At 35.5% G+C, this 23724-nt stretch overlaps 1 pseudogene; it reads right to left on the bottom strand.

Moving 5' to 3' along the window:
- LOC101688981 overlaps positions 1-21810 on the bottom strand; it is a 45753-nt pseudogene extending 23943 nt beyond the window's left edge.
- Between the last annotated feature and the right edge of the window lie 1914 nt (positions 21811-23724).

Here is a 23724-nt window from a genome sequence, read left to right as displayed (position 1 = left end):
TTGTTTAGATTAAGTTTTTCTTTTTGGACAAGTAGTGTTTACTGGGTAACTCAATGATATTTGTTTAATAGCAAAGCAGATGATTGATTTTAATAATTTTGACAATTTTGATTAAAAAGTAGGTGCTAAGTTTCTTTTTTAAAACTTTCTCTGTTTTTTATTCCTTTATCCGTAGTGCTCCTGCCTGCTCAAGATTGTTTCCCCACTGCCACAAACATCAGCATACCCAATCAAATCTCACTACCAAGGATCCTGGGCAGATATCAAGGTAAAAGTTGACTTAATGTTTTGAAGGGGAAAATCTGAGGTTTAAAGCATTATTTAATGTTCATCTAATTATTTATAAAGATAAACTATTGATTCATTAATTACTTATGCACATATGATTTGAAATATTTATATTAAAGGTTAAAATAAATATTTCCATTATTTTTAAATCTTCTTTATAGGTATGGGAACTTACTGAATAATGATTCAAAATGAAATACAAAGTTAAACTTCTTGCCTGGAAATCGTCAGGTAAGGGCAAATATCACAGGTTTGACAGTAATTACTCTTTTTTCATGACATCCAGAAAATAAAAAGCACTTACAAGTAAATTATAGTGAATGGTAACTCATAAAGAGAAATGAAATAATTTAAGCCTATCAGTTAAAAGTGGAAATGGAAACTGAGGGATAGAAGAGCTAACATTCAATTTTAAATGATTGACACTGGTGATATCAGGTATAAGGGAAATCATATTCTAAGACTGGCATAATCTCTAAAGGTATAAATTGATGGTGTGTATTGGAGAGGAGGCATTCAAATTTTCATTGCTCTTTCTTTTTTCCTTTTCAGTGTTCTGCTTCCACCCCCAAAATTTGTGAAATTAGACTGCATAGATAACCTAGTTGAGCTGTATCTAAGGATATCTATGGTGCCCATTTATCCTTATTATAGTCAGGTATTTAACAAATATATACTACATGACAACTATCTTCCAAGGGTTCTTCCATTACAATATTATTTAGCATATATTTTATTTCAAATTGGAGTCGAAACATTGAAACCAAAGCACAATATTTTACTGAATTAAAGAACTAATTTTTATGCAAAACTATATCTGGTACAATGTCTTTAGATAAGTAAGATGTTTTCCAGTCAATACTAAAGTAATTAGCACTTAAACTAGTTTAATAAATATATTTCCTTCAACTGGCTTTTATGTAACACTTAACTATAGAGTTCACTTTGCAAATTACTTCAAAGAATTTAAAGATGTATAAAACATGGTCTTCTCTCATCAAGAACCCAAATTCCAGTTGGGAACATATATAAGTAAAATATAGTAAATAATAATGTACAGTAGTTTATAATTCCTTCCAAGATGCTCAGTGCATGTAATAAGATACATAGGCATTCAAAAAAACACTGCTAGATCAGTCAGAGGAAAGCTTTGTAGAAGCTGGGTTCACATGAAGAATACATGTCTTGTTATAGATCATTTAGAACATACAGCTAGAGAACTGTAGGAAAGAGTTTTCACAGTCACAACTTCAAGGTTGGTGTACAAACTCAAAATCTTTTATAGATTCCTCTCCAACTGGATGGACCAACTTTCTCTTCAAGCCCTTTGCCTTTCTTATACTATGAGACTAGATTCAGATATCCTCACTGCAACCCTCTCCCAGTGCTACCATCTAGTCAAAACTAGATGCATCTATAAAAATATACATATAACTTCATTGTAGCATGTATGACACTGTACTGTAAAATATATGGGTGTCAGTGTTTTCCACTAAGCTATTCCTTTAACTTCTCACACTAAAAGATTTTTTTTTTTAACTTGGAAGAACACTGCTGTAAAGGTAATATTTGCAACATATCCCAAAATCTCAGAGCCTAGAGATGAAACAAATTACTTACTCCCCATTTTTCCTCATCCAGTGTGTCTCTTTCCTCCTTCAAATTTTTTTTAAAGATTTATTCATTTGAGAGAGAGAGAGCATGCATGTGACGGGGAGGAGCAAAGGAAGAGAGAGTCTTAAGCAGATTCCACACTGAGTGTAGAGCCCAACGAAAGACCTGATCTCACAACCCTGAGTGACACCAAGAGTCACATGCTCAAAGAACTGTGCCAACCAAGCACCCCTTTCCTCCTTCAAATACTGAAATATTTCAAATATGGAAAAATACCTTTGAGGTATATATCACCTCAAATTTTAACAGACATTAACTATTATTGTTACCTTCAAGTTCACCAGTGAATTTAATTTCCAGCTAATTGGACTTATTTTCACCACTTATCCTGGCATATTTCACGGCATACTGAACCACCACATGGGCACCTCAAAGGCTCAGACAATTAAGTGCCTTCAACTCAGGTCATGATCCCAGGGTCTTTGGGGGATCCAGTCCTGCATCAAGGCTCCCTGCTCAGTGGGGAATCTGCTTCTCCCTCTGTTCCTCCCCCCACTTGTGCTTGCACATGCATTCTCTTTCTGAAAAGCTTTAAAATTTTTTTAAAAAAATAAGTAAATAAACCTCCATGAAAATTACCCACCAATATGGCTTCTAGTTACAGAATGGCTGATCAGTTTTTTAACTCCTTTGCCCTTCTTTTGTCCTCCCTGTTGCAGATACCCACTCCCAGAGTCACCGTCAGTACTTCGTCATCATAAATAATTGCAACACCTTAGAAAATTTAGATAACAAACATCTCACTCTGGTCATTACCTAATCTGATCCAAAATATTTAGGTATTTCTCTATCTCAGATATTTATGCTGAGGAATCTACTACCTTCTCTTTATTTACAGGGATCATTCTTTTTAACTAGCTTAAATCCACTGTCTAGTATTATTGTTCTATTTGTAAACATTTAACTCTTGTCCACCAGCCTCCTTTGAATTTAAATTTAGGCAGAAAAAAACTTCAATTCTGATTAAATTCAGTGATCATCTGCTCTTTTGACAGCACCTAAGCAATAGTATATACTTGTTGAAAATAACACAATTATGCATTTTGGACTCACTTTGGATTTATAACCATGCTTCCAAATGGTCGTCAATACACCCACACTTGTCTATGTCCCTAATAAATTCACATTGCCACTGTCAGTGATGACAGTTTCAGAGCTTTCCTACTTTCTCAAATCTCTAAAATTTCTCTCTCTTCTCACTCTGAACTGCAATCTTATTGCATTTCATAAACAAGACACATAATTAGAATTTAAAACTTGAGTAAATTGCTATGAAACTCTAAGGAAGCCTTCAATATGTTACAAGTATTGACTTAATGCATGAATAATAAGAGTAAACAAGACATCATTTTAATCAGTTGTCAGATTTTTTTTGTATAAATGACTCTAATATAGTGGCTCTGTGAATTGCAAAGTAGTAATCTCATTAGGAACCACAAGGTCATTGATAACATCAACATCTATGTATAAGGATACGAATTTAGACTAGAATAGTAATTATAAATTATTTTCTTCTAGCCATTGATAGTTTACAATGAATCTGCAATTGATTCTGGTAAGAAACAGAATACAGTATCAATGTCCTTACATTCAAAAAGTATTCCAAAAGCATGGAGAAAATTTCACAGTACTAAGGAAAAGCATTAATTAAATTGCTGTCAAGTTTCAATTATTCAAACTACACTTAAGTGAATTATAAATGCTTATTTTTTACTTAAAGGTCCAAGTGCATCATAGCAATAAACTATTCTCCTATTCAAAAATTCAGTTTAATTTTTCTTAATCATAATTATTCATAAATTTTTAAGATACATTTTTCTTGAAACCTATATTCTGAAAATACACAGACACCATATTAAGTAGATTCAAATGCTTTCTGCTATCCTCTTATTTTCCATTACCACCTTAATAGCCTTAATTAATCATTTTTGATTGCTAAGGTGGTAGGTTCCAAATTGGCCCCACAATTTCAAATGCTGCCTCCACAGCTACTATGTAATAACAAGAGAATATATTTATAGACAGCATCTTGTGAGTGTGTACTAAGTGCCAGACCTAGTTGACAAAAAGCATCCTAATATGTAATCTTCATGAAAACATGAAGGAGAGGGTAATATTACTATTCTAACTTTAACTAGTAAGAAAACAGACTTGGGGGCCAACTTCACATTGTAAAAATTCCACATCCTTAGCTAATGAAAACAATCATGTTCTTCTCTATCCCTGGACATATGTAATTCCAGATATATGCCTTTAATTCTGGGAATATAACACCACTTGCAGCTCACAAAGTCTATAACAATGTGTCAACCCTTTATTCTTTTGAATAGGACTTCATTGCATATAAACTGTTTATATTAATTTTTTGTTTTATGCCCTTTCTGAACCCCTTAATCTTTTTTCAATAACTAATTTCTACTTGTAAAGCAAGACAACTCAGATACCACATTCTCTGGATAACTTGAATGAAAGCTTCCACTCCTAAAACACTACACCACATAGAGTATTACCGGTCTCTTTGTTTTCTTATTATAAACATTAGGAAGACAGTTGCAAATATTAATTGAATGTTTATCCCCAATGCCAATCAAATATTAATCACTCAAATCTTGTTTGCAGAAGAGGAGATTTGGTCCTGGTAACCTTTGAAAAGGTAAATATCACGTTACAGGGATTAATGCCTTAATGGAAATGAGTAACCAGGTATAAACTGTTTTTTGGGTTTTTTTTCAGAGATTTTTCTAGCACAAGAAAAGAGAAGCATGGGAAAGTAGCACAACATAAATAACTTCAATTGATAGTTATAAAATACTTTTGTTCTAAAATGGGTAGAGTTCTTTATTATCTTTATTTCTTTCATAAATGTGTGCATGTATGTTGTGTGTGTGTGTACAATGATAAACTAAAGGAGGAATTTTATTTAAATCACACATGGAATAAACAATAGATAATGTTTGGTTCATATACTGAAGACATGGAAGGAAGAGCTTGGATGGGGAAATAAGAGATAAACTGGAGACATGTCTTTAATTTCCATATAAACATGGGGAAAGCAAGATTATATAGCGTGTTTGAAGTTAGTTTCCTCATCCGTAAGTAAGAGGTATCATTCTGGGGCACCAGGGTGGTTCAGCTGGTTAAGTGGCTGACTTGATTTCTGTATAGGTTATGATCTCAGGGTGTGGGGATTGCACTCCACTGCAGTCTCCTCATTCAGGGGGGAGGCTGCTTGAGGATTCACTCTCTCCTTCTGCCCCGTCCCAGGTTCATGTTCTCACTCTTTCAAGTAAATAAATAAATCTTAAAAACAACAACAACAAAAAAGTATCTTTCTGAGGCAGGAGTTAAGATGCAGGAGGAGTGGGGAAAGGACCTTAACCTTGTCTTGTCCCTCAAACACAGCTAGATAGTTATCAAATCATCCTAAACACCAAGAAATCAATGCAAGTTCTGAGAGAACAAAAACCTGCAAATCTACAAGTAGAAAAGTGACCACCTTTTGGAAGGTAGGAGGCACAGAGACTTGTCTTGGAGGAGATATAGCTATCGGTAATAAGGAGGGAGCAGGCAGGGAGGGAGCCCTGCTTATTGAAGCTACTGCAAAGTATTATAAGCAGTGGAGTCTAAAATCAGAACTTTTATGTGTCCACTACTGTGGGGAATGTGACTGGCTTAAAGGTGCTCGGGTGGCAAAACGGGGGTGGAATCCCAGGAGTGACAGTATGATCTGAGGATCCCCCGGGTTGCAAGAAGAATAGGTGGCACCAATGTGCTGCACTGTTCCCACTCATAGGAGCAGGGAAGCTAGCTGAGAACAGCAGGTCTTGGTGCTGGATGACTGCTCTGTTTTGCCATAAACTGTGAACCACTGCATGGCCCTGAGACCAATTTTCTGGGACAGCCAGCAAACAGCAAAAGTATGGTGAGACCCTTCCCCAAGGAAGCAGTGCCAGTTTGTTCTGTGGGAGTCCTTAAAATGTGTAGCTTTGAAACTCAGTCATGCGCCTAAGATGAAAAAGCTCAGACATGGGCAGGGTGAACATAGGATTGTGACAGAAACTGGGAACATAAGAGGGGTGATAAATTGCTCTTCTGTGAGGGTTCACTGAAGGGTGTGGGGGTGTGAACTCTCAGCTTCAGGGCTAGCTGTGCCACCATATTCACCTCACCTATGAGTGCTGAAGACTTCAGGGAGTAAAAAGAGCACCACCTAGTGAAGGCAGGAGCTGTCTACACGAAGCCCTGGACCCCTGTACCCTGGAGGCTCATTTCCACTAGGGCAAGTTCACTTGAGAATCAGGGCAGCAGATCCTTCCCCAGGAAGACCAGCACAAACAACTCACTTGCACCAAGTTTACTGATCATGAAGGGCTTCAAATCTTCAGCTCTAGGAGAAATGGAATCTAGCCTCCTTTCTATTCTTATTATTTGTTTTTTTTAAATTATTTTTTTCATTTATCATTTTTTATATTCCTTTTAAAATTTTTATTAGTTTTAAAATTTTTATTTTTATATACTATACTATACTATTATATTATATTTTTAGTTTTGGATCTAGATTCTTTTAACAAGCAGATCAAAATACACAAAGGGTCTAGTTTTGTTTTGTTTTCTTTTTTTGGTGTTTTTCCTTTCTTCTTTTCTGGACAAAATGATGAGATGAGAAATTCACTCCAAAAGGAAAAAAAAACAGGAAGTAGAACTCATGGCAGGGATTTAATCAAAACAGATATAAGTAAGATGTCTGAACTAGAATTTAAAACAATGACTATAAGGATATTGGTTGGGCTTGGAAAAAACAGAGAAGACACTAGAGAATCCCTTACTGCAGAGACAAAAAGACCTAAAATCTACTCAGGCCAAAATTAAATAATTAAAAATATTTTAAATTTTAATTAAAAAAGAAAACAACAACAACAACAAAACAATAGGCAAACCCCAATTGGATGCCATAAAAACAAGGAGGGACAAACCAGAGGAGTGAATCAGTAATATAGAAGATAAAATTATAGGAAATAATGAAGTTGAAAAGGAGAGGGAAAGAAAGATAATGGATCATGAAAGTAGACTTAGGGAACTCAGCAACTTATTAAAAGTAGTAACATTCATATCATAGGAGTCCCAGGAGATGAAGAGAGAAGGAAAAGGGGCAGAAGTTATATTCAAATTATAGCTGAAAACTTCCCTCATCTGGGGAAGGACACCACAGACATCAAAATCCAAGAAGTACAGAGAACTTCCATTAAATTCAACAAAAGCCCACTATCGTCAAGGTATATCATAGTCAAATTCACAAAATACAGACAAAGGAAAAATCCTGAAAGCAGCAATGGCAAAAAGTCCTTAACCTACAAGGAAAGACAGGTCAGGCTCACTAACAGATCTGTCCATAGAAACTTGACAGGTCAGAAGAAAATGGCAGAATATAGTCAACATGCTGAATGGGAAAAAATATGAAACCAAGAATTCTTTATCCAGCATGGTTGTCATTCAGAAAAAAAGGGGAAATATAGAATTTCCCAAACAAAAATTAAAGGAGTTCATGACCACTAAACCAGCTCTGCAAGAAATTTTAAGGGGGTCTCTTGAGTGGAGGGGGGGAAAAAACAACAACAAAGACTAGAAAGGACCAGAGAACATCAACAGAAACACCAACTCTGCAGGTAACACAAGGCACTAAATTATATCTTTCAGTAGTCACTCTGAATGTGAATGTACTAAATGTTCCAATCAAAAGACACAGGATATCATAATGAATAGCAAAACAAGATCCATGTATATGCTTCCTGCAAGAGACTTATTTTAGACCTAAAGATACCTGCAGAATGAAAGTGAGGGGATGGAGAACCATCTTTTATGCTAATGGGTGTCAAAAGAAAGACAGAGTAGCCATATTTATATCAGATAAATTAGATTTTAAACTGAAGACTGTAACAAGAGATGAGGAAGGGCATTATATCATAATTAAGGGGTCTATCCATGAAGAAAATTTAACAATTGTATTTATGGACCCAACTTGAGAGCACCCAAATATATAAGTCGATTAATAAGCATAAAGACACTCATTGATAATAATGCAATAACAGCAGGAGACTTCAACACTTCACTTACAACAATAAATAGATCATCTAAACAGATCAACAAGGAAACAATGGCCTTGCATGACACACTGGAGCAGATGGACTTAATTTATCGTAAAGCAGTAGAATACCCATTCTTTTTGAGTGCCCATGGAACATTCTCCAGAATAGACCACATAGTGGCTAACAAAGCAGCCCTCACCAAATACGAAAAGATCGAGATCAACCATGCCTGTTTTCAGACCACATTATGAAACTTAAAGCCAACCACAAGACAAAATTTAGAAAGACTTCAAATACATGGAGATTAAAGGACATCCTACTAGAAAATGAATAGATTAACCAGGAATTTAAAGAGGAAATTAAAAAAAAAAATACATGGAAGCAAGTGAAAATGACAACACTATAGTCCAAAACCTTTGGCATGCAGCAAAGGCAGTCCTAAGAGGGAAATATATTGCAATACAGGTCTACCTGAAGAAGCAAGAAAAGTCTCAAATACACAACCTAACCTTATACCTAAAGGAACTAGAAAAAGAACAACAAATAAAGCCCATAACCAGCAGAAGAAGGTAAAAAATAAAGATTAGAAAGATAAATGATATAGAAACAAATAGTAGAGCAGATAAAGGAAACTAAGAGCTAGTTCTTTGAAAGAATTAACAAAATTGATAAACTCCTAGCCAGACTTGTCAAAAAAGGAAAAGAACCCAAACAGATAAAATCACAAGTGAAAAAGGAGAGATTACAATCGACACCAGAGAAATACAAACAATTATAAGAGAATACTATGAAAAATTATATGCCAACAAACTGGGAATCTGGAAAAAATGGACAAATTTCTAGAAACCTACAAACTACCAAAACTGAAATAGGAAGAAATAAAAAATTGGAGCAGACACATAACCAGCACAGAAATTCAATCAGTAATCAAAAATCTCCCATCAACCAAAAGTCCAGTGTCCAAGGGCTTACAGGGGAATCCTACCAGACATGTAAAGAAGAGATAATAACTACTTTTCTCAAACTGTTCCAAAAAATAGAAATGAACAGAAATTTTCCAAACTCATTCTATAAAGCCAGTTTTATTTTGTTTTCAAACCCAGATAAAGACCCCACTAAAAAGAGGAATTACACGTCAATATCCTTGATGAACAGGGATATAAAAATTCTCAATAAAATACTAGCCAATCAAGTTCAACATTACAGTAAAGGAATTATTCACTATGATCAAGTGGGACTTATTCCTGAGCTGCAGGTGTGGTTCTACATCTATAAATGAATCAGTGTATCACGTTGATACATTAATCAGTGTTACTGATATATCCAAATTAATGATATAAAGGATGAGAACCATATGATTCTGTCAAAACATGCAAAAAGCATTTGATGAAATACAGCATCAATTCTTTTTTTTAAGATTTTATTTTTTTACTTCACAGAGACTGTTGGGGCCAATTTAATGTTAAAACCTGTTTAACTATTAGGGCCTGCTTAGCCAGAGCAACTCCATATTGCCTAGGTAGCCATATTGTTGTTTACACCCATGGACTTCATTCCGGGAATAAATGCCCCAGTAGCTCCTGGTATGGTTCCTGGTATCGATTCCGGGAATAAATGCCTTAACAATAGAAGCCACGTACCTTGGGTCTGTGGTTATGCCCTATAAAACCAGCCTGTGAGATAGGGAGGGGGTCGCTCTCTTTGGAGGTGGCCCTGACCGGCAGTCTGACTTCTAATGCTTAGCATAGAATAAAGTTCTACATAACTTTCACTTTGTCTCAGTCTCATTCCTTTGATAACAGACCCCAACAGAGACAGACAGAGAGAGCACAAATAGGTAGAGTAGCAGGCAGAGGGAGAGGGAGAAGTAGGCTCCACACTGAGCAGAGGCCAATGTGGGGCTGAATCTCGGGTCCCTGGGATCATGACCAAGCAAAGGCAGACATTTCACCAACTGAGCCATCCAGGCACTCCTGTAGCATCCATTCTTAAAAAATCCCTCAACAATGTAGGGATAGAGGAAACATACCTCAACATCATAAGTCATATATGAAGGACCCACAGCTAATATCATCCTCAATAGGGAAAAGCGAGAGCCTTCCCCCTACAGTCATTAGGAAGACAATGATGTTCACTCTTACCATTACTATTTAACATAGTATTGGAAGTCTTAGCCTCAACAATCAGACAGCAAAAGGAAATATAAGGCATCCAAATTGGGAAGGAAGAAGTCAAATGTTCATTATTTGCAGATGACATGATATTCTATGTAGAAAACCCAAAACCCAAAACCAAAAAAATTGCTGAAACTAATACTTGAATTCAGCAAAGTTGCAGGATATAAAATCAATGTGCAGAAATCTGTTGCATTTCAATACACCAATTACAAACAGCAGAAAAAAGAAATCAAGGGATTGATCACATTTGCAATTGCAACAAAAACAATAAGATATCTAGCAGTAAACTTAACTAGAAGATCTGTACTCTGAAAACTATAGAACATTTATGAAAGAAATTGAGGAGAACACAAAGAAATGGAAAAGCATTCCATATTCATGGATTAGAAGGAAAAAGTGTTAAAATATCTGTATTACCCAGAGCAATCTACAAATTTAATGCAATCCCTATCAAAATACTAACAGCATTTTTTTCACAAAGCTCAAACAAAATAACCCTGAAATTTATATGTAACCATCAAAGAGCCTGAATAACCAATGCAATCCTGAAAAAAAGAAAAACAAAACTGGAAGCATTATGATTCCAGATTTCAAGCTATATTACAAAGCTGTAGTCATCAAGACAGCATGGTATTGACATGAAAACAAAAACACATAGATCAGTGGAACAGAATAGGAGCCCTGAAGTGGAACCACAACTATATGGTCAACTAATCTTTCACAAAGCAGGAAAGAATATCCAATGGAAAAAAAAGAGAATCTCCTCAACAAATGCTGCTGGGAAAACTGGACAGCTACAGGCAGAATGAAGTGGATCACTTTTTTACACCAATACAAAAATAAACAAAACGGATGAAAGACCTACATGTGAGGCAGGACACCACCAAACCTAGAGGAGAACACAGGCAGCAACCTATTTGACCTGAGCCCTAGTAACTTCTTACTAGATATGTTTCTGTATGCAAGGGAAACAAGAACAAAAATGAACTACTGGGACTTCATCAAGATAAAAAGCTTTTGCATAGTGAAAGAAACAATCAACAAAACTAAAAGGCAGCCTATGGAATTGAAGAAGATATGTGCAAATGATATATCCAATAAAGGGTTAGTATCAAAAGATCTATAAATATTTATCAAGCTCAATACCCCAAAAAACAAATAATCCAGTTAAGAAATGGGCAGAAGACATGAATAGACAATTTTCAAAAAAAAAAAAAAAAAAGACATCCAGATGGCTAATAAACACATAAAAAGATGCTAAACATAATTCACCATCAGGAATTACAAGTCAAAACCACAGTGGGATACCACCTCACACCTGTCAGAATGGCTAAAATTAACAGAAGAAACAACAGGTTATGGCAAAGATGTGCAGAAAGGAAAACGCTTTTCCCTGTTGGTGGGAATGCAAACTGGAGCAGCCACTCTGGGAAACAGTATGGGGTTTTCTCAAAAAGTTTAAGACAGAACTACCCTATGACCCATCAATTGTACTACTAGGTATTTACTCAAAGGGTACAAAAATACAGATTCGAAGGGGCAAATACACCCTGATGTTTATAGCAGTGTTGTCAACAATAGCTAAACTATGGAGAGAGCCCAAATATCCATTGACTGGTAAATGTGATATATATATACACACACACAATGGAGTATAACTCAACCATCAAAAGAATGTAATATTGATGTGATATATATATATACACACAATGGTATATATATATATATATATATATATATACACACACACAATGGTGTATATATATATATATATACACACACACACAATGGAGTATAACTCAACCATCAAAAGAATGCAGTTTTGCCATTTGCAACAACATGGATAGAGCTAGAGTGCATTATGCTAAATGAAATAAGTCAGAGAAAAACAAATAACATATGATCTAACTCATATGTGGAATTTAAGAAAGAAAGCAGATGAAATATAGCAATTAGGAAAATAAAAGAAAGGAGAGAGGGAAACAAACTATAAGACACTCTTAAAGATAAAGAACAAACTGAGGGTTGATGGAGGGAGCTGGCTGGAGGATGGGCTAGATGGGTGGTAGGTATTATGGATGGTACTTGCGATGAACACTGGGTGTTGTATGTAAGTGATGAATCACTGAATTTTACTGCTGAAACAGATATTGCTCTATATATTAACTAACTAAAATTTTTAAAAAGGTAGCAATTCTTGTTTAAAAAATGCTAATGCCTGTGTCCTACACACAGTTCTTCTTGACTAAGATTGAAGTATGTTAAAAGCTTACTTGCCTTCAGGTGCTTCTCTTCTGCAGCAAGGACTGAGAAGCACTGCTCTAGGCAGAGGGATTGCTCAAGTGCCAATTACTGGTTTATGGTTAGAGTGAGTATATCTCATCAGAAGGTACAACTGAGGAAAACTCTAAAAGGTGAAGCTTTAAAAAAATAATAACAAAATAAAGCAGAAGCTAATAGGTAAGAATGAGTGTAAAAGAGCCAATAGCAAAATGAGTTATTTGTTCCTTGGGTGGCAACTGTATTTGAATTGAGACCTAAAAAAGTTGGAATTTGGTTAAATAGGAGCATTTGGCATACAGTATAAATAAAACAAAACAATTAACACATAAAACATGTCTCCTACACATTATTCATGTAACTTTGAATATGACATGTATAATTAAAAATGTCATGTTAATTTTAAATTTAGTATGCTGCCCAATAAATCTAGATAAGCATTGTGTATGCCACAGAAAATTTGTTAAAATGACATTTTCTTTCATGTCTCCATTAAGATTTTATTAAGTGTATTCAGAAGCAATGTTTTTCAAGGTCAACTAATTGTAGGTATTATCTAAGATGCTTATTAACTAATAGATTTCTGGGCCCCCTCTCCCCTAAATAAATATTTCTCAGGAGGAACAACTTGGATACGTATATTTTTAAACTAGTATTTTAAATTTTAGTAAGGACCATAGTAGTCAGGAAGTGCCAGTTAGAAGTACTGCCCAGTTTCTTCATTAATGTACCACAAGATTAATATAACACATGATGTCACCATCAGAGAACAAAAGCTAAGCTTAAATTCAATTCAAGAAAATCAACAATATGGTTTTCTTTGAAGTGCCCAAGTAATACATATACATAAAAACAAGATAGTACATAAGCAGTTATAATGAAAAACAACAATCTTCTACCTCAACCCATGGCACCCCACCACTCTCCTCAATCTTAGTCTCCAGAAGTAACCACAATTTGATTCTGATAATTTGATTCTAAGAGTTAATAAACCACAAGCCATGTTATATTGTGATTATATCAATACCTTCACTTGACTAGATAAATAATATGCAAGAGAGTCATTGCATTTGCTTCATCATTGCTCTCCAAGTAGTGAATTTTTTCATCCAAAGAGGGCCACACTACTTTCCTTCATTAGAAAACAATTCATTCATTTCTGTATTTGTTCACCATGAACTCAAGTCTTTGTAATTACGACTTTTATGTAGGAAAAAAAATAGTGAAAGTTAAAATATGTGTTAAGTATACCAAATTTGCTCTTAAAATGTGTCATTTCATTCCCATTTCAAGAGAAAGTGAGAGTGATTCCCAATGTTAAAACTGGAGTACATTATACATAGAAATTAAGCCACCCCAAATCCCATAAAGTCCTTATTCAGTAAACACCACCAATTCTAGGACTGTATCTCTTATATTAAATGTTAAAGTCACATACTTTTCAACCTTAGTATTATTCTTTCTTGACAGCATTTAATTCATTTCTTCATTAAAGGTGTATATGAGTTAAACCTTTTAAGTCTTGCAGGCAAGTAGCAGCATATGACAATATGCATATAAGAGCAAAGAACTTTCCTTCTATCAGTAGTTGCCAAAAATTCATAGATTATTGGTCAATCTCTATGTACCAGGCATACATCTGAACTCATCTAATGTTCACTTCTATCCTAGGGGGTCGGTACTATATTCACCTGTCTCATTTTGCTAAAGAAATGAAGTTAAAAGGTCTAGTAACTTGTATGATGTTTTACATGGATGGTGAATGGTGGAGATAAGATTCAAATCCCAAAGGTTTGGATCCAGAGTCTGTAATTCCAACCTCTCCAAGATGACAGTCAATGAATGAATGAGTGAGTGAGTGAGTGAATGAGAATTAGGCTATTTCCAGTAATTCATAATATCTTTTGGTGTACATAAATGTGTGCCAACTATGTGTATATTTTGTATCACCTCAAAGATTTCACCTCTTTCCTAATATTTCAGTAAGAAATTTCTTCAGGGTCTTGGGAGATGCAGTCAACAGATGTTGATGGCAATTAAGAGAAGAATGCTTCAAAAAAACAAGCTAAGCATTCAAGAACATACAGTGACTCTGTTAGGTTTATTAGAAAAAAAGTTAAAAAAATCATTAGTGGGATATAGTGATAAGCAATATGCAATATACATTTATCATGATGTTTTCAAGGGATATGAATTTATTAATCCATACTGTTACTACCTCTCCTTATTCATATATTAATAAGGACTTTGAGATTTTGTTACTATTGCTGAATCTAATGTCATGTATACACAGCTGTTGAACCAGTGATTAATTACAAAAGTTATTTCCTCAAAATACTAACATTATAAAATATGTATGTCTATAATACATTTGATTAGTCAAATTTATGCTTTCAATGTTTAACAGTCATTCAAGTTTTTATAAATATTTGACAAAGTATTTTTTTCCCTTCTTCAATGAGAGAAATGCAGGTTCTATTTGACAGTCACACAAGAGAAGTCAAGAAGCTGAACAATTAAAAAAGAAAGTGATTCCAACGGTAGACATTTGATTTTAACTAGCATAAAGGTCACCATATCTTCATGTTACTTTCAGCATTTGAAAAGGTCTTTTAAAAACACAGCTTTTCACAATAAAATAGTATATTTTTTTTCAACATAGATATTTTTGTGTAACCTGTCACATATTTTCATAGATCTGATTTTTCCTGCTGCAATTATGCTCGTGTTTTTTTTTGTGCAGAGATGTGCCTGTTTTTAGTTTCAAAACTATGATGATAGGGTAATCACCAATAGAAAATAACTTAGGATTCCAACTGTGTTCAGATTTTAACTGTATTTTATAACTAGCATTAAATTAAGACACTTAAAAATAGAAATCATTCATATGAAATAATTTCTAAATTAAAAAAGTATATCATGAAATAAGACTGGATTCTTTATTAGACTACTCGGTAATGGGATTTGATTCTCTTCTGCAAAGGACAAAATCAAATATCTAAGTAGTAAACAATTTCACACTTTTTTTAATAAACTTATTTGATAAGTTGCAAATAACCCATATCCTTTCTTAATTCCATTATCCTGACATACTTTAAAACTTTAGAGTTCTGCAAAATTAGCATTATTTTATGAGAGTAGCAATACTGAAAGAAAAAAACACACAAGTTTTCACTTGTTTATTTGTTTTTTCTCTAAAGTTTACATCCTAAGTCAGTTAGTGTCTTAGGTTAGATTCTCTGGGGGAAAAAAAAAAAGTTGTCAGACACATATTGCTTGCAGGATGTTTACTGTAGGAGAACTTTAAGACAGTGAGAGAAATAGTAGAACTGTATCACAGTTCAACAGAAGACTCATCAGAGGTTCTAGCCTAGAATGAAAGGACTCTAACATAGACAAGTAAGGAAGGGAGATTGGAAATAGCAGCTGTGGTTTTCAGACCAGCTAATGCAGCAAAGTTCTTTTCTGCCTGCATCCATATACTGCACTAGCTTACCAGTGAAGCAAACAGCCTTTTTCCTCCTTCAATACCATGTTGATTTGAGCTGAGGGAGCAGTGTTAGTGTAACAGTAGTGAATAGCAGGGAGGTCTGGGCCACCAGACCATGCAGCTAACACTGGGCATGCTCAATCCTAGATGTACTTCTCTTTTTACCCTGAATTATTGTTGGTATCGCCCTGCTTTTACCTTAGTTGGTTTGATAGAACTCAGTTCATGATGGGCAGCTGTAGCCACATGGGAACTTTGTATTCCCTGGTCAGATAGGTTATTTCTAGCACAGCAGGAGCTGGTTTTTTTAAACGGCGGGCTCTTTCCTGTAGATGGCATGGACTTGCCATTAAACACTCCAGGTTTATATTGTCTTTCTCTTACTTGTTTATGGATTTTTACACAAATTTCACATGATGCCTTTTTCACAAGATTCCTGCTAGGTTGCATGGTCCAGGTGGCAGGGCTACTACTCTATAACCTAGATCTGCTACAAAGTCCTTTCTTGCTCTGGCCCCAATCAAATTTATTATCTTTTAATGTAACCTAGTAAGTAGACCAGTGTGTTACTACCAGATATTGTGTCTCCATCTTAGTGGGTGGGAAGTACAAAGTGAAACAACTTCCCTTTATTTTAGAGGGAATGTTCCCACTATTCTAAGCCATGGGAAGTCTAAAAAAAATTACTAAATTTGCAGATCCCTGAACCTTTGTAGGATTTATCTCCATTCTCTGATGTGCATGTGTTTTACCAAGGGCCCTAACTTTCTTTCAACTTTCTCTTGGTCATCTGTGCAATTAATATTATGACACAGATACAACAGAACAATGTGATAACATGTCCATAAACCCTGGGCCATTGGAGTATATTATGACAGAAAGTAAGAATTAACCCAATCTGAGTAAGGATGTGAATTATAAATATAATATTGTTCATTCCATTAATGTAAACCCACTTCTCAAAATAATATATTCACCAAATCAATGTGACCATTTACCTAAGGCTGTGTTGATTTGCTATAAAAGAATTATTATATCCAGCCCAGCTGATGAAAATGAATCTACTTGATTACATTTTTAATAGATTCCTCTCTACCATAAGAAGCCATCTAAAGAGGAAAGACTTGTGAATTAAAGTGGGGCTTGTGTGGGAATGGCTACTGCCCTTTATATCTTTAAGAGTAGCACCAATTCCTATGTGTTCAACCTACTCATAGGTTGTGATACCAGTTTTGATTTACTACATTTGCCAGGAGGGGTCAGTTTCAGAGACTAGCATTTTGTCTTTGCAACAGGCCAAGGAACTAAGGGTGTGGTTCTGCAACCCATATACTCTCAGGTATGTCTCTTCAGAATATATATCTGGGAACCATGGGAATATTCACCAGATGGGGCATAAGCTGAGTAGACTAAGATCTGAGCAGAGCTGAATAGAGAGTAGAACTTGGGCTAGAACCCCATTTATTTTATCTGGTTTCCATGAGCCCTAAATCTGAGCCATGGTGATGCTTTAGAATCTAGGAATCAATTTCAACTTGAACCCTCTATCCAAACTTTGTCAAAATGTCTGGAATGATCAGTGTAAAACAGGGAAGCAAAATGGCCTAAGTTTCTCTTGGAGAAAGGGCTGCAAAGAGACTTACTACCATATACACATTCTATAGTATTAATATTTTCTTACGATGAGGACTCTCTTGTCCTTTCAATCAATGGGCTCTGAGTCTTCAAAATATCTCAGCTTTGGGTACACAGCATGGAATCATGACTTCTTATTGAGATGGCTACCCTAAATCTCTAGATCATAAATAAATCTGAATTATTCCAATTGTATAAATTGTTGAATACCCTAATTAACTGCCGATTTATCTTATACATGGAATTATACATCCTAGTAACCATATCTATAACTCCTCATGGGCCAGGAATTCCAGCTTCTACTCTGTGTTGCTCATTATGAAGTTTCTTGTTTCTAACTCTTAAATGCGCTAGCTTCCCTCTTTTCAGTCCGCCCCCCACCATTGCAATCAGGTTACCCAATTCTGTAACAAAATCTCCTCCTATCATCTCTGGCCTCAGAAAACAACTTCCATTGAGGTTCTCAATGCAATGCTACTCTCACAGTAGATTCCTTATTGATTTAATAAATGTGGTATTCTCTGGGCCCTCCTGTGGAGAATAGCTGGGAGTTGTGTTTCTTGCTTTTATATAATATATCTTCCCTAGGATGTCATTTGATCCCTTCCTGAACCATCTGCTGTGAAAATTCTGCAATTTTTGCTTCATTTAACGTTGTCCTTTATTTTTCCAAGCCTCCAGGAACATGTTAACACTTTCTCCAGTGGTCCGTGCCAGGATATTAACCATCACTGTCATATTGATAAATTCTCATCAATTTTATGTTATAGAATTCTAGATCCATCAACCTTAGCACCCTCTGGATTTAGTGTTATAGACACTTGCAGTTTCCGTTGGTACATACTACTTAGGTGTTGTGTTCTGAATGTTCATGTCCCCCTAAAATTCATTGACATTTTGTTATAGCATCCTGACTGTACTAAGGTACTGTGGTTTCTCTGGTGTATAGTCATTTTCTTTCCTTGGCAGTATCCCCATTTCTCCAGTTGAGTTATGTTCTGACTTGACTCATTACCAGTCTGATGGCCAGGAGAGGAGGTAAAGATGATCCTAAATTACCTGTAAGTTCAATTGTAAGATGTTGTCTTCAAATTAATAGGGAACATTCATCTTTAAGAGGGAGGAATGGCCCAGAGGTTCAGAGGAGACCTGGTTTCAATTTGATCAAATGTATCATCCCAGATGTCTTGATTCCAAATTTTTCTTTTCTTTTTTTTTCCAATTAAAGTCTTGACCTATAAAGTGGATCTGCCCAGGTTGAGAATTAAATATTTATTGGGGCTCCATTATCCTTATAAATAAATCCTAAGCTTGAGTCTGTCTTTTTCTGACCTCTGGCTATTGAAGATGACAGAGAGAGGCCTCAATTGGTCCCCCTCTTCTTCCAACATACTACCAAGCTCTGGGTGTAACATTCCCTGCCCTCTTTTTTCTTCTCTTGGGATAGGGTGAGAATGCTCTCAATTGATGTTTGCATATGTGTTAATACTGATAATCAATGGAAGCCCCTTTCAGATTGTTTTTATAATTTGTTTCTCTTAAAGACAATTATTTCATTCAAAGTAATAATCAAGAAAAAGACTCCTTGCCAATAGTTACTCAAGTGACAATCTTTTAATATGATTATCTCAACAGAGTAAAGCCTTTCCTTCATTTCTAGCAGTATCTGATAAGATTTCTGTCATTTTTTGACACTTCATCCAAATTAGCTACTGTGGTCAAAGCTTCATATTGAAAACGATTGATGATTTTTTCTAAGAAAGAACCAAAGGAAACATTATTTCCTTACATAATTCATACACTTAAAATATCTATATAAAAATCGCTCTATTGTAACTTGATATAGAAATAATCATGTGTTGTTATTTTAATTATTAAATGATTGCACCTGATTATAACATAGTTTTAAAAATATGTAAAAGTGTCTTAGTTTAAATAACAACAGAAAATTGCTAAAGATGAAAGAGAAGATATTTGGGAGTGTATTGGATACTGTGGGAAAATAAGTCATTATAAATTTCCTTAAACTTAGTTCAAGTGAGATTCACAGCTCATATATGCCATCTAGTGGCACTAAAAGAAGCTTAAAAACTCATGATAATATACTCCCCATTTCTCAGTGCTCTACACTTCTGAGTTTATTTTTGTGACTCTTGATACGTCATCCTGTGGGAAGAGTTCTATTAAATTGAAGTTCCATAGTTTTCTTTCCTTAAAGCAACTATGAAGTACTGTTTATGGTTAAAACATAATAAGGCTAAATTATGTCAGATTTTGTCAAATGCTTTTTCAACATCTATTGTTATGATCATATGATGCTCCTTTTTTAGTTTGTTGATGTGATGGTTTACATTAAGTGGTTTTTGAATGTTGAACCTACCTTTCATACATGGGATAAATCCTACCTGTTGTGGTGTAGTATTTTTTACACATTGCAAGTCTAATGGCAATAGGTTCCTTCAATTTTTATTTGCCTGAGGAGTCTTCATTTCTCCTTCACTTTTGAAGGGTAATTTTGTAGAGTATAGAATATTAGTTTGATGTGTTTTTCTTTTCTTCCAACACTATAAATATTTTCCTCCCCTCTCTTCTTGCTTGCATGTTTCCTCAGGAGAAATCAGATATAATTTATATCTTTGTTCCCCTATAGGTAGTGTGTTATTGCCCTCTAGCTTCTTTCAGGACCTTTTTTCTTTCATTTCTGTAATTTTCAAATGATATCCTTGGGTGTGGTTTTGTTTGATTTAGTATGTATCCTGCCTAGGGCTCTCTGAGTTTCCTGTATCTGTGGTTTGGTGTCTAACATTAACTTGGGAAAACTCTCAGTTCTTATTGTTTCAAACATTTATTCTCTTTCTCTCTTTCTTTTTGTGTATTCCATTACACATATGTCACACCATTTGCAGTTGTCCCATAGTCATGAGTTATTTTGTTTTGCTTGTTTTTTATTTTTTTTCCTCTTCATTCTGTTCACTTTTTCATTTTGTGGGTTACTATTGATATATCCTCGGCTCAGAGTCTTTCTTCAGCGGTGCCCAGTATACCACCAAAGGCACCTCTCTTTTCTATTACAGTGTTGTTGATCTCTAACATATTTTGGGGAGCAAAATATCTTTCTTAGGATTTCCTTCTCTGTGCTTATATTGCCCATTTATTTTTGCTTGCTATCTACTTTATCCATTAGAGCCCTTAGCATATTAATTATAGTTGCTTTAATTTACTGGTCTGATAATCCCAACATCCCTGCCATGTCTGGTTTGATACTTGCTGTTTCTTCAAATTGTGTTTTTGCTTTTTAGCAAGATTTGTAATTTTTTCTTAAAACCTTGATATGGTGTACCTGGTAAAATGAACTGCTGCACATAGGCTTTTAATAATGTGGTGATAGGGGCGCCTGGGTGGCTCAGGGGGTTAAAACCTCTGCCTTCGGTTCAGGTCATGGTCTCAGGGTCCTGGGATCGAGCCCCGCAGCCGCAGCCATGATCTCTGCTCAGCAGGGAGCCTGCTTCCTCCTCTCTCTCTCTCTCTCTCTGCCTGACTCTCTGCCTACATGTGATTTCTGTCAAATAAATGAATAAAATCTTTAAAAAACAAAACAATGTGTGGTAATGTGACAGGGAGGGGAAGTGTTCTATAGCTCTGTGATTAGGGCTCATCTTTTGGTAAGCCTACGTCTTTTGTCTATGAACTTAACAAGTACTTCTCAGGTATTTTTGTTTGTTTGTTTTTTCTTCTTTTTTTTTTTTTTTTTTCTGCTGAATGACAACAGTGAGCTGGAATTGGGTATTTCCTTTCGCACATGTGAAGGCTGGACTGAAGCTGGGTATTTTCTTTTCTGTAGGTCAGTTGGGCTCTGATAATACCAGAGGAGGTTAGGTTCTGGTCTGCTTGTTTCTTCTGAAGGCAGGCCTTGTTAAGAACAGAGTGCTCTGGTGAATTTCTGAATGGTTCCTTCTTTCTTTTGCTGGGATTTTTCTCTAAAAATCAATGTGAGAACCTGGTCAAGCTCCTGCAGGTAAATCTCACAAAAATGTGGGGGTTTCCCTATAACTGGGTTCCCTGGAATAAATAACTCTTGTCTATGCGAAGCCTCCAGCAATTTGTCAATCACTGATGAGAGTTTCCTATCCTGGCAATGGTTGTCATAGCAGTTTCTACTCCCGAATCCACACAAGTAAGCCATGACACCTTATCTTCACCTTTCTGTCTCTTTGATCTTAGGGCAGCAGTTTGTCCTGTGTCCTCACTGCTCATGGATTCAAATAGAGTCTCTATTCAGCTTTTTTCTTGTTAGGACAGATTGGTGATGTCCAAACGGTTTACATGTGGGACTGGACACTGGGAACACATTTAGAAGCTTTTCAGACTTGTTTATATTCTTTATATATGGTCAGTATCCAATGTAGAAAATTTTGTTTAGGGCGCCTGGGTGTCTCAGTGGGTTAAGCCTCTGCCTTCAGCTCAGGTCATGATCTCAGGGTCCTGGGATGAAGCCCCTTGTCAGGTTCTCTGCTCCGCAGGGAGCCTGCTTCCCTCTCTCTCTCTGCCTACTTCTCTGCCTACTTTGATCTCGGTCTGTCAAATAAATAAACAAAATCTTTTAAAAAATTTGTTAAAATATACAATTATAATGAATTTTTATTTATTAAATACCCTTGAAAATGTGATATGAATGGTGATATGGTTTTGAAGAAAAATATGTTCTCTGTATTGGTTATAAACAGTACATGTACCAGTCACTGCATTAAATTTTACACTTATATATAAATTACCCCTTGCAGTTAATGCTCTAGTTCTCCTTCCTCTTACCACTTTGGTATATGCTGCCTCAACTTTCAACTGATACCACCTACATGTTTCCTGAGCTATTCTCTGTTACCATACGGTAGGCAGAATTAATCTTCCTCAAGACCAGTCCTCAACCTATGACTGAAGGAAATAAGGTATAAATATCCAGCTCCCTGACGATGATAATTCTGAGGTTCACATTTTATACTACTCCTAGTTCCCTAGCAGGATAAGCTCCATTACTGTGGTAACTTGCATCCTAAAGGGACCTGTACAGGCTGCCTTCCCTTTTCTGTCTCACACCCCAGTATTTCTGGGTATTACCTCTAAATTATACTAACTAACCTTGAATCATTGTCTCACTGTCTTTTTCTGGTGTCCCTTCCATAAAGACATATGCTTGCTCAGATATTATAAAAGACATTCTGTGTTTTAGTTTCATCAAATGAAAAATTTATAATTTATGATTTTCTTAAAATTTAAAAGAAAACCTCTGATATTATATAAAAACCTAGGATATTATATAAAACCTAAGGAGAATAACTTTTAAATCAATATTACATAAACCCTAAGATATTATATAAAACCTAAGGAGAATAATTTAAATTAATGCTGGTGATCTTGCCAAGTATTTTATAGCCCTTATCTTATTTAATCCTTCAACAATGTTGTGAAGTAGGTGATGTTTATTGCTATGATTTTATTTAATAAGGAAAAAAAATAAAGCCTCGGGAGACCAAATTCACAGAACTTTTGTTTGAAACTCAGAGAAGCTGTATCCCCCAACTCCAGGCTATCACTTTGCTTTGGGGTTCAATAAGTGAAATCAACCCATTCGAACAGCTCATTCCCAGTGAAAGGAAAAATATGTCTCTTTTACCTCCTATATTGGAATTATTCAACTTGAGAGCCCTCTTCTGTGTTTCACAGTACTCTCTCCTCAGATTTTTCCTTCCAATTCTCCTGAGTCCTTCTGAGGATGCAATATCCCACCTGGACCAAATTTTCTAACTACACTAGGATTCTCTTTCTCATCTACATATTGTTTGTTCTTAGATATGAAATAGGCCAACTGTTTCAGTAAGCTTTCTGTGCCAACATTCTGTTATAATAGTAGATTTCTTGCACTCAGAGAGTTCCTAATTTTCTGCTAGAATCCTTGCCTTTAGAGGTGCCTGGGTGGCTCAGTTGGTTAAGTTGACTTTGGTTCAGGTCATGATCTCAGAGTTCTGGGATCAAAGCCTTGTATCAGCAGGGAGTCTGCTTGTCTCTCTCACCTGCTGCCCCTTCCCCTGCTCATGCTCTCTCT

This window comes from Mustela putorius, unplaced genomic scaffold (assembly GCF_011764305.1).
Source record: "Mustela putorius furo isolate JIRA1106 unplaced genomic scaffold, ASM1176430v1.1 tig00003845_pilon_pilon_pilon, whole genome shotgun sequence".
Taxonomy (NCBI): Eukaryota; Metazoa; Chordata; class Mammalia; order Carnivora; family Mustelidae; genus Mustela; species Mustela putorius.
Note: the sequence above shows the minus strand (reverse complement) of the source record. Positions and strands in the feature narration are given on the sequence as shown.